This window comes from Mus musculus, chromosome 10 (assembly GCF_000001635.26).
Source record: "Mus musculus strain C57BL/6J chromosome 10, GRCm38.p6 C57BL/6J".
Taxonomy (NCBI): Eukaryota; Metazoa; Chordata; class Mammalia; order Rodentia; family Muridae; genus Mus; species Mus musculus.
Window position 1 is genome coordinate 119,066,868 of NC_000076.6, and position 9,882 is coordinate 119,076,749.

Here is a 9,882-nt window from a genome sequence, read left to right on the forward strand (position 1 = left end):
CATGGGTGTTTTGTTCCCACTTCTAAGGAGGGGCATAGTGTCCACACTTCAGTCTTCATTTTTCTTGAGTTTCATGTGTTTAGGAAATTGTATCTTATATCGTGGGTATCCTAGGTTTTGGGCTAGTATCCACTTATCAGTGAGTACATATTGTGTGAGTTCCTTTGTGATTGTGTTACCTCACTCAGGATGATGCTCTCCAGGTCCATCCATTTGGCTAGGAATTTCATAAATTCATTCTTTTTAATAGCTGAGTAGTACTCCATTGTGTAGATGTACCACATTTTCTGTATCCATTCCTCTGTTGAGGGGCATCTGGGTTCTTTCCAGTTTCTGGCTATTATAAATAAGGCTGCTATGAACATAGTGGAGCATGTGTCCTTCTTACCAGTTGGGGCTTCTTCTGGATATATGCCCAGGAGAGGTATTGCTGGATCCTCCGGTAGTACTATGTCCAATTTTCTGAGGAACCGCCAGACTGATTTCCAGAGTGGTTGTACAAGCCTGCAATCCCACCAACAATGGAGGAGTGTTCCTCTTTCTCCACATCCTCGCCAGCATCTGCTGTCACCTGAATTTTTGATCTTAGCCATTCTCACTGGTGTGAGGCAGGGCTGGGGCGCGTTTCATCGTCACAACAATTCCTTCCTCCCTCTAGAGACACAGCCCCACCCAAGCAGTGCACCTGGCGGCCCCTCTGGGGCTATTTCTTCCTGCTCCGTGTTTTGTTTCTATCTCTTCTTTTCTGGCTCAGAAGTTACAATGAGCACCTACTGAAAGTCATTCAGAGAAGATGGACCAGCTTAGCTAGGAAGCAAATTGACCCTGCTGCGTCTGGATTCTAGGGAAACAGAAGGAAGACATGAGATGATGGATGAATCAAGTTATTCATTCGGGACCATTAAACACACGACAGGCGACAGATCCCGGAGAAGACCTCTTCTGTCTCAATACACTCCCACCCCACCGTGTGGAGTTTCTCACTCTCTGAGATTCAGTCTTCCCATTTGGAAGCATAAGATAACAAGATACCAACCCCAGCAATCAGTTCTTATCTTGGGTACTTTTGAGGGTCGTTTTTATTATTTGTATGTGTTCATTTGAGTGTATCTGTGTTATGAGTGTACAGGTGCCCACAGAGGCCAGAAGAGGGCGCCACTACGATCCCCTTGGAGCTGGAGTTACAGGGATTATAAGCCACTAGACACCAGCGCTGGGAGGTGAACTCAGATCCTCTGGACGAGTGGGAAGTGATCTTAACTCCTGAGCCATTTCTCATGCCACCTTCCTTTGGTGTTTTGAGACATGGTCTTGCTATGTCGCCTGGACTGGCCTCCAACTTGGCACCTGATGCTACTGTCTCCTGAGATCTGGAGTTACAGATGAATAGTCCTGTGCTTGGGTTTGGCTACATTGACTGTTCTGAGCTAAAATAATAACATATTGCCTTGTTCATACATTCCTGTCGTGGAACAATGTAAACAAAGTATCCATTCCTAGGGCGGAAGCATTAGTAGGGAGACAGGGAACTCTGAGTTAGATTCAGTCCGAATTCTTACTGTTGTTACTGTTAACTCATCTTTCAGGCACATGAACATTAGGTTTACTCTGGCAGACACTCAAGTGGCAAGCACTTTGAGAGTTCTTGCAAGGATGCTTACTACAGAATTCAGAGTGTTAACTATCCCGTATAGGCACCTTTAATTGTATAATTTGTTATTGTACGTTCATTGAAATGATGCAGAAAAAAATTCAAAATAAGGCCAAGGAAAGGAACTGACAGAGGGAAAAGAGATCAACACATGTCATAAACTGGCACTAAAAAAAAAAAAAAAAAAAAATGCAGCGTGTATACTACGGCATGGGTAATAACTCTAACCCTGACGCTGAAGAACCCAGAATTGGTGCCAACCAACAAATGTATTGATGAACTAGGCAAGCTGTGATCGTAGAGGTTTTAGTTTTATAGTTTGGGGAGGTTTATTTTTTTATGTTTATTTTTTTCTAGAAGAAACACATTTCTTGTGGGTACTAAGAAAAATACATAGATGTCAACATGATGGTGCATGCCTTTAATCACAACATTCAGACAGAGGCAGGAGGATCTCTACGGGTTTGAGGCCAACCACATCTGTATAGTTTCAGGTGAAGCAGCCTTTATAATGAAGCCCTTTCTGAAGAAGAAGAAGGAGGAGGAGGAGGAGGAGGAGGAGGAGGAGGAGGAGGAGAAGAAGAAGAAGAAGAAGAAGAAGAAGAAGAAGAAGAAGAAGAAGAAGAAGAAGAAGAAGAAGAAGAAGAAGAAGTAGTAGTAGTGGTGGTGGCAGAGGAGGAAGAGGATGAGGAGTAGAAGAAGAAGGAAAAGAAAGGGAGGAAGAAGAGGAAGAAGAAAGGAAAGGAGGAAGGGGAAGAAAATGAATGAAAAAGGAGGAATGATAAATGGAAAATATTTCAACTAAGGAACTCCCAAGAAGAACCTGTAGGGAAGTTTGGGGACCAAAGAATCTTTGGAGGAACTCATCGGCACTTTGGAAAGTAAACCTGAATGCCAAAGACCCATGTCCTTCATCTAAGGTGACTCAGGGCGGTGTGTGATTTCTGGCGAGCTCCATTTTGCTCACTTATCAGTGAGAGACGTGAGTCAGAGCTGCAGCAGCTGTTGGTCTCCAGGCCGGCCACTGTACGTAAAGAGGAAGAACTCCCAAACTGATGGATTATGTCTCGAGCCAGGGAGCAGCCAGTGGGTCATCTGGCAATGGAATGAGTCTGTAAGAGAAACTTCAAAACACAAGAAACGTGCGAACTCACGCGTTCATTTCATGAGGTGTGGACTAGACAAGAATCTCCAATAAGAGGAAAAGTTCTGCGGCAGCTGGTGTGGAAATAAACATTGTCCATCTTTAAGGATCCCAGCTGCTCCCTGCAAGTCTCCCATAGACTTGATTAGTGAGCATCCCCCACGTGGCATAGTAAGTCAAGTCAATGTGTAATAAAAATGCTGAAGGTCATAGCTTAAATTATTAAAATTCCAGCAGGTATATGGGACCTGGGTTGGGGAGTGCATGCTAATGTCCTCATTTGAATAGTTGATTTAATACTGCTGGCTCCACCCTAGATCCTCAGGAGAAGGATCCGGTGTAATGAGGCCTCAGGAGCAGAGTCAACTCCTACACAGGCATGTTAATGTCCTAGAGCATTTCCTTCCAGCCCTTAACCTAGAAGTATTAAAAAAAGAAGAATAAAGAAAGAAAGGAAGGAAGAAAGAAAGAAAGAAAGAAAGGAAGGAAGAAAAAAGAAAGAAAGAAAGAAAGAAAGAAAGAAAGAAAGAAAGAAAGAAAGAGGGAGGGAGGGAGGGAGGGAGGGAGGGAGGGAGGGAGGGAAGGAAGGAAGGAAGGAAGGAAGGAAGGAAGGAAGGAAGGAAGAAAGAAAGAAAGAAAGAAAGAAAGAAAGAAAGAAAGAAAGAAAGAAAGAAAGAAAGCCAGCCAGCCCCTGGGCAAAGGACTGAGCCTTCATCCCACTGGGTCTCCATAAACAGGAAACTTGTGGTTATGAGAAACTGGAGGGCAGCTATGTTTGGGGAAAATAATGGAGACCAGGATCTTGCCAGGCAAGAAGGATAAAAAAGATGGCTTCAAATTGCTGTGTCACTGGAAGTGACTGAATAGAAGGTGACAAATGACATTCAATGGCTCTCCAGAAGAGATTCTGGGGGTAGGGGTGGAGTAAGGAGGGATGGAGAAGCTGAGACCAGCAAGAACAGAGAGATTATTCTGGTCCTATTGGAAAGTACAATATTTCCCCTTTCTTCTTGGCTCCCTGGTCCTTCTGGTTTACCTCATCACCCTTGTCACGTTTGCCTGTGATCTTCAGTAACTTTCAAGCCCATGGTAGAAACTTAACTAACTTTAGTTTCAAATAAGTAAATGAATAATGCATGCAGATTAGCCCCCAAAGAAGAAATGAGCAATGTGTCCATGGAGATGTGTAGGTTACAGAACTCAGAAGTCTGGGTGGACTTGGGGAGCAGGCATTAGACCAGTGGTTCTCAACCACCAGCCACTGGTTGAGACTCCTTTGGGGGCCGAAAGACTCTCTCACAGGGGCCACATATGAGACATCCTGCATATCAGATATTTACATTATGATTCACAACAGTAGCAAGATCGCAGTAATGAAGTAGCAATGAAAATAACTGTCTGGCTGGGGGTCACCACAGCACGAGGAACTGTGTTAGAGGGTCGCAGTGTTGGGACGGCTGAGAACTGCTGCTGTAGTCAGAGATGACTAAGTTTCTGAGGGTTTTCAAAGGTGCAGAATCCCTCTTCTCACTTACAATGAGTCACAAGGGGTTCCCTCTCTCAGCTGCTCCTTTCAGATGATAAACAGTGATCGTTGTGTGTTTCCAGTACCTCCAGAGAAGGTGGAAAGGAACCCCAACAACAGGCAAGACCTCTGGGCAGGTGAACTCTGGGAATATCCATGTGAAAATGCACACAAGCCGGGCAGTGATGGCACACGCCTTCAATCCCAGCACTTGGGAGGCAGAGGCAGGTGGATTTCTGAGTTTGAGGCCAGCCTGGTCTACAGAGTGAGTTCCAGGACAGCCAGGGCTACACAGAGAAACCCTGTCTCAAAAAACAACAACAAAACAACAACAAAAATGCACACAAAGCGTCACATTGCAAGAGGGAGGAAGGTTCTTTCCATATCATGAATATTTCTCTGGACAAATGTCTGTTTCTCTTTCTTCCACATCATCCACATTATTGATTTAGAAGAGGAGGGCTGACCCCATCCCATTCTTCCAAACCAGGCCCATCTAAGAGACTCAGAGGACTGCTCTGTTCACACATGCTATCCTCTTTCCAATAGACATTCTATCAGCCCTGGACAAGTCACCAGACTCCAGAGTGTACCTGAAGTTGGGAACCCACCCTACCTGTCACCTGAAGTTGCTAGGCAATCATTATGCTGGCTTTGGCTTTGGTGAACATTGTTGACAGAGACTTTAGAAGCCTAGCTAGACACAGAGAAGGATGAGAAGGCAGTTCTAGAATCGGGCAAAGGAGGACACCAGTAGAGACCTGGGTATATGAACCTTACAAGTACCCCACCAGTGGTACTGGTTAAAGGACAGAATGCTGTCCCAGAATTCCAAACACCCAGAAAGCGCTCAGCAGCAGCAAAGTGAACTTTGGCCTCCAAGAAAATCAGGTGGTCCCTTTTCCACCCTGGAACAATATGATACCCTAGCACAGAATGCTCTGACCCAGAAGTGCTTGGGTCTGAGCTCCAGTGTAAACCTCATTGACAGCTCCCCCTGTACTCTCCCTCCAATGTCAGCCCCTACCATGACTCTGTTTCCTTGTATTCATGACACCACCACCTACCCCCCTAGCCACCCCCCCCCCATCCAGGCTGATTCATCCTGATTTGTTTATTGCCCATACCCTGTGGTTCCACGCACGTTTCATAAACGCAAGGACAGGGCCAGCCTCATTCCCCATTTCCTCTTGGAGCCAAGTTTAGCACGTAGTAAGCTCTTATTCACTATGTGCTGGGTTTATGAGTAGGTGAAGGAGTGTATAGCTGACTGTGAGGTTGAAGATGGCAGAGGAGAAAGCACTGCTTATCACAAGCAGGACCCATCTCTTCCAGCAAGAAGAGAGGTGGTGAGGAGAGGGAGGAGGATATCTGCACCAGTCACAAAATGCTCTTCTGATGTCTTTCCTTTGTTTTTGAGAAGTCCATATATGGGTGGTGTGTGTAACTCATTCCCGGCCTCGTCCCATCATCCTCTGGGGCCCTGCCCCCATCCGTGACCTCTCAGAGAATGACTGAGTGTACTTGCCCAATGCGAGTTGATACATCTACATACAACACAATCCCTATGGTCAAGTCTCAGGGAATATCATCAGAGAAGAGGCAAGAAATACAGGTTTGCTTGCTGTTATTGTGTTGTTGTTGTTATTGTTGCTGAATATCCACTGTTTAAATGTTAACATGTCTTGCTTTAACACATCTTTCAGAACGCGGGAGTGAAAGGACAGGTTACCTCGATCTGCAGACAATGCAATCACTGTGATACTAAAGCAAGGTGTTTTAAAGCATAGCAAGCACTGGAGAGGCTGAGGAGAGAAGGCGACCATGATACACTCTTGGCTGGAGCCGACATTGATGGAGTCATCTTGGAGGATAGCAGCGAAAATCCTCCAAGAGTTACAAATAAAGTGATTGTCTGAGCAAGCTGTTCAACCTTGGACTACCTACCCAATGGAGATGAAACCATCCACTCCTCCTCTGTGTTCACCGCACCGTTGTTCACAATAACCAACTGCTGGACTCAACCTCAGTGCCTACTGGTGGACGGACAGTTAGAAAGTTTCCTCCCTCCCTTCCTCTCTCCCCTCTCCCCTTCTTATTGGCCCTCAACAAGAGAAAATTCTGTCATTAGCAACATCATGAATGGACCCAGTGAACATCATGCTAAGTGGAACAAGCCAGGCGCAGACAGACAAATACTAATGGTCTCCCTTACACAAGGAATAGAAAACCTAAAACTTCCAGAAGACTGTTGAGTGGTGGCAGTCAATAGCCGGGCTGGAGTCTGTGGCTAACAATAGTGTCAGTGATGCACATGTGTGTTGCTCAGCCCTAGGGGAGCTGAGGCACGAGGATGGTGAGCCCAAGAAAACTCTGGGCTACGATGAGAATTCGAAGCCAGGCTGACATAGAAGACCCTGTTTTACAAAAGTATGAACTATGGCTAGATGTGGGAGTGCATGCTTTTAATCCCAGCACTTGGGAGACAGAGGCAGGCATAAATCTCTGTGAGTTTGAGGCCAGCCTGTTCTGCATAGCAAGTTCCAGGACAACCAAGGATATTTAGAGAGACTCTGTCTGAAAAAAAAAAACAACACACACACACACACACACACACACACAAGTATGTGCTATATCATGTACTTAGACCTTCCTAAAAAGGGCAGATCCTGTACGTTTTCTTCCCACAAACTATAATAACAACTAAAAGGTGGTGTCTTAGTTACTTTTTTGTTAGTGTAAGTCACCAAGGTGACTTAACAGAAAAAAAAAAAAAACATTTAATTGGAAAACAAACAAACAAAAAACCATTTAATTGGGGTTAAATGGTTCAGGAGAATGAGGGTTCGTGACCATCTTGATGAAGAACATGGTAGCAGGCAGGCATGGCACTGGGAGCTCATCTCTTGAGACATAAGCAGGAGGCAGAGAAACTGGGATCTGTGGGAACTTCTGAAACATCAAAGCCCACTCCCAGACACACCTCCTCCAACAGAGTGACACCGCTCCAACAAGGCCACACCTCCTAATCCTTCCCAAACAGTGCCAAGCATTCAAATATATGAGCCTATGGGATCATTCTCACTCAACCCACCACAGGCAGGATTTAGAAATGTGTTTGCAAAGATGGTGTTATATGTTTACAGGCTGGAGAGGTGGCTCAGTGGTTAAGAGCACGGACTGCTCTTCCAAAGGTCCTGAGTTCAATTCCTGGCAACCACATGGTGGCTCACAACCATCTGTAATGGGAACTGATGCCCTCTTCTGGTGTGTGTGTAGACAGCAACCATGTACTCACAAACATAAAATAAATATTTTTTAATTGTATGTTTACCCTTAAACTCAGCAAGTTGTATACATTAAATATGTATGATGTTTTATGTTTCAATCATATCTTAGTACAAAAGTGATGATGGACAGAGGGTGGATGGATGGATGGACAGATTGATAGATGATAGACTGTAGAACAGGATGTCTGTCTATGTACAGTCAACAGAACACAGAGACAGCTTTATCTTCACATTTGGGTGCAGAGAGAGAATATAATTAAGATGAATAAACCCCCTGAGAATTATTTTCGGTTCATTTAAACTGCTGCATGAAAGATTCTTAAGGAGAAGACCTCAGGGAGTTTGGCACGCATGGTTGTTTTCTGTATCTCCTTTATCTCAGAATGCCCTAAGACCAGCCTCCAACAAGGCGGGCCACCTCTACCATCAGCACACGCTCTCTGATTTATTGTCCTCTGTCCTGCACTGATGGAAGTGCTAGACGTCTGTCCCTACCAGAGAGATCTACCCAGGACTGGTTCTCACTGACCGCCTCTGTCTGGTGGAATGATTAGGTTTGTCCAACACAGCTGTTAGGCAGTCTGCAGACACTGCTCTATTCCCATAATGACTTCCACATATGTAGGGTCTAACGGCGTGGGGGAGGAGAGCACACGAAGAACGATAACACGCAATCACCTCTGTGTGTATTTAGTACGTTCACGGCCAGCCATATCTTTCCTCACACCACTCCCCTGCTTTTCGTCTGCATCGCCGTAGCTGCACGCCCCTGTGAAGGAGAACAGGTGGTTTTCCACCCTTGTTTCTTAGAGGAAGAGTCTCGGCTCAAAAGAAGCAGACGGTGCATTCCTAGCCGCGGGACAGGAAGACCTACTCCTGCCCCCAAAGGCAGTATTAAAAGGCAGATTTTTTTAAAGCAAAGGAACACACTGACACCTTGGCTGGTTATATCTAGATTGTTTATGCACGTCCTGAGGAGACATTGTTAGCATTCTGTCTAAACTCCTCCTCACAGTTATCTGGCAATAGCCAGGTAGGCCTGACCCACTATAAACGGGGCTGCTTGCCCCCTCCTCCCTCTCTTACTCTTGCTTCCAGCTTGCTTCTCTTTTGCCCTCTTGGGCTCTTCTCCTCCTTCTCCCCTCCCCCCTCTCTCCATGTGCTCATGGCCATGGCCAGCCTCTATTTCTCTACTCTATCTCTCTGCCCTTCTCTGCCTCTATTACCATCTTAACTTCCTCCCCATGCCATAAATAAACTCTATTCTATACTATACCATTTTGTAGCTGGTCCCTCAAGGGGAAGGGATGCCTCAGCATGGGCCCACTGAGACACCCCCTTCCCCACACCTCACCACCCCCCCCCCCCCACAGAACATATCGTATACCTCTTTATCTTTTTATAAACACATCAGATACTAAGAGTTGATTTTACCTTTGTCAAGCCAGATGACAGTCAAAGGCTAGACAGGGCTAGCATGGTACCTGGAACTTGAGGCAATTCTAGATTGGCATGAAGAAGAAGAAGGGAGAGGCGGGAGGAAGACGTTTCTTCCTTTTTACAAGGTCAAGGCTACATAGCACTGCCCCACACCCAGTCCTTCTCTTGAGGACGACGTCAGAGCCAAGACCCCCAGTATCGCTAAGCATCACTTACCAAGTAATGTAGACATGGAAATTCCACAACTGGCAAGGGCCTGGGAGAGACTGCGAGCTTTGTGACCCAGAGCTTTGTTAATTATTTACCACCCCTGACCCATCCTCCCCCCAACCCATCCCCGGTAGCCAGCTGCTGGCCGGCTCCCATCGGAACTCACATTCCCATATACAAACATAAAAGGCAAATACTTCCTGAACTAAAAATAAAGAACACAGAAAAGTCTGTTTAAATCGTTCATTCTTCATCGGGAAGCTAAACAGGGGTGGGAGAAAAGCCTCTGACAGGCCAGGGAGCCGGCAGCAGAGGGGATGCCTGCCTCCCTTTGATCCTCTGAGAACATCCCACGGGGAAAGGCAATGCGGAGATGAATCAGGCTGCAGCCGACCTTCCCCTCCCTCCAGCTGTTGCTCTGGTCTTTCCCTCTACACCGAGTGGTCCTCTAACCCTCTTCCTCTCTTTCTCTGCTTCCATTGCTGTTCTAGCAAATAAAATGTGTTAACAAACGTGTGGCTCCGGAGGCAGAGTCCCAGCCTTGGTTGGTGAGCAGCACCCTCTCATTTGCGGCCATGTTAGGGGTTGAGCATCAGGCCTGCGGAAGTTCCTCTCCCCTCTG

General features: G+C 46.1%; 1 long non-coding RNA gene across 3 annotated transcripts; it reads right to left on the bottom strand.

Annotated features, from left to right (window-relative positions):
- Positions 1–537: 537 nt before the first annotated feature.
- Positions 538–9,356, bottom strand: Gm33861. 3 transcript variants are annotated; one of them, XR_380851.2, is made up of 4 exons: positions 9,267–9,356; positions 9,045–9,112; positions 8,289–8,379; positions 538–841 (listed from the first exon to the last, which is right to left on the bottom strand). It is a non-coding gene; the product is annotated as a predicted gene, 33861 (long non-coding RNA). The 3 variants fall into 3 exon arrangements; XR_001779652.1 differs by lacking the exon at positions 538–841 and adding an exon at positions 5,370–6,353; XR_380850.2 differs by lacking the exon at positions 538–841 and having other exon boundaries at positions 7,635–8,379.
- Positions 9,357–9,882: the final 526 nt, after the last annotated feature.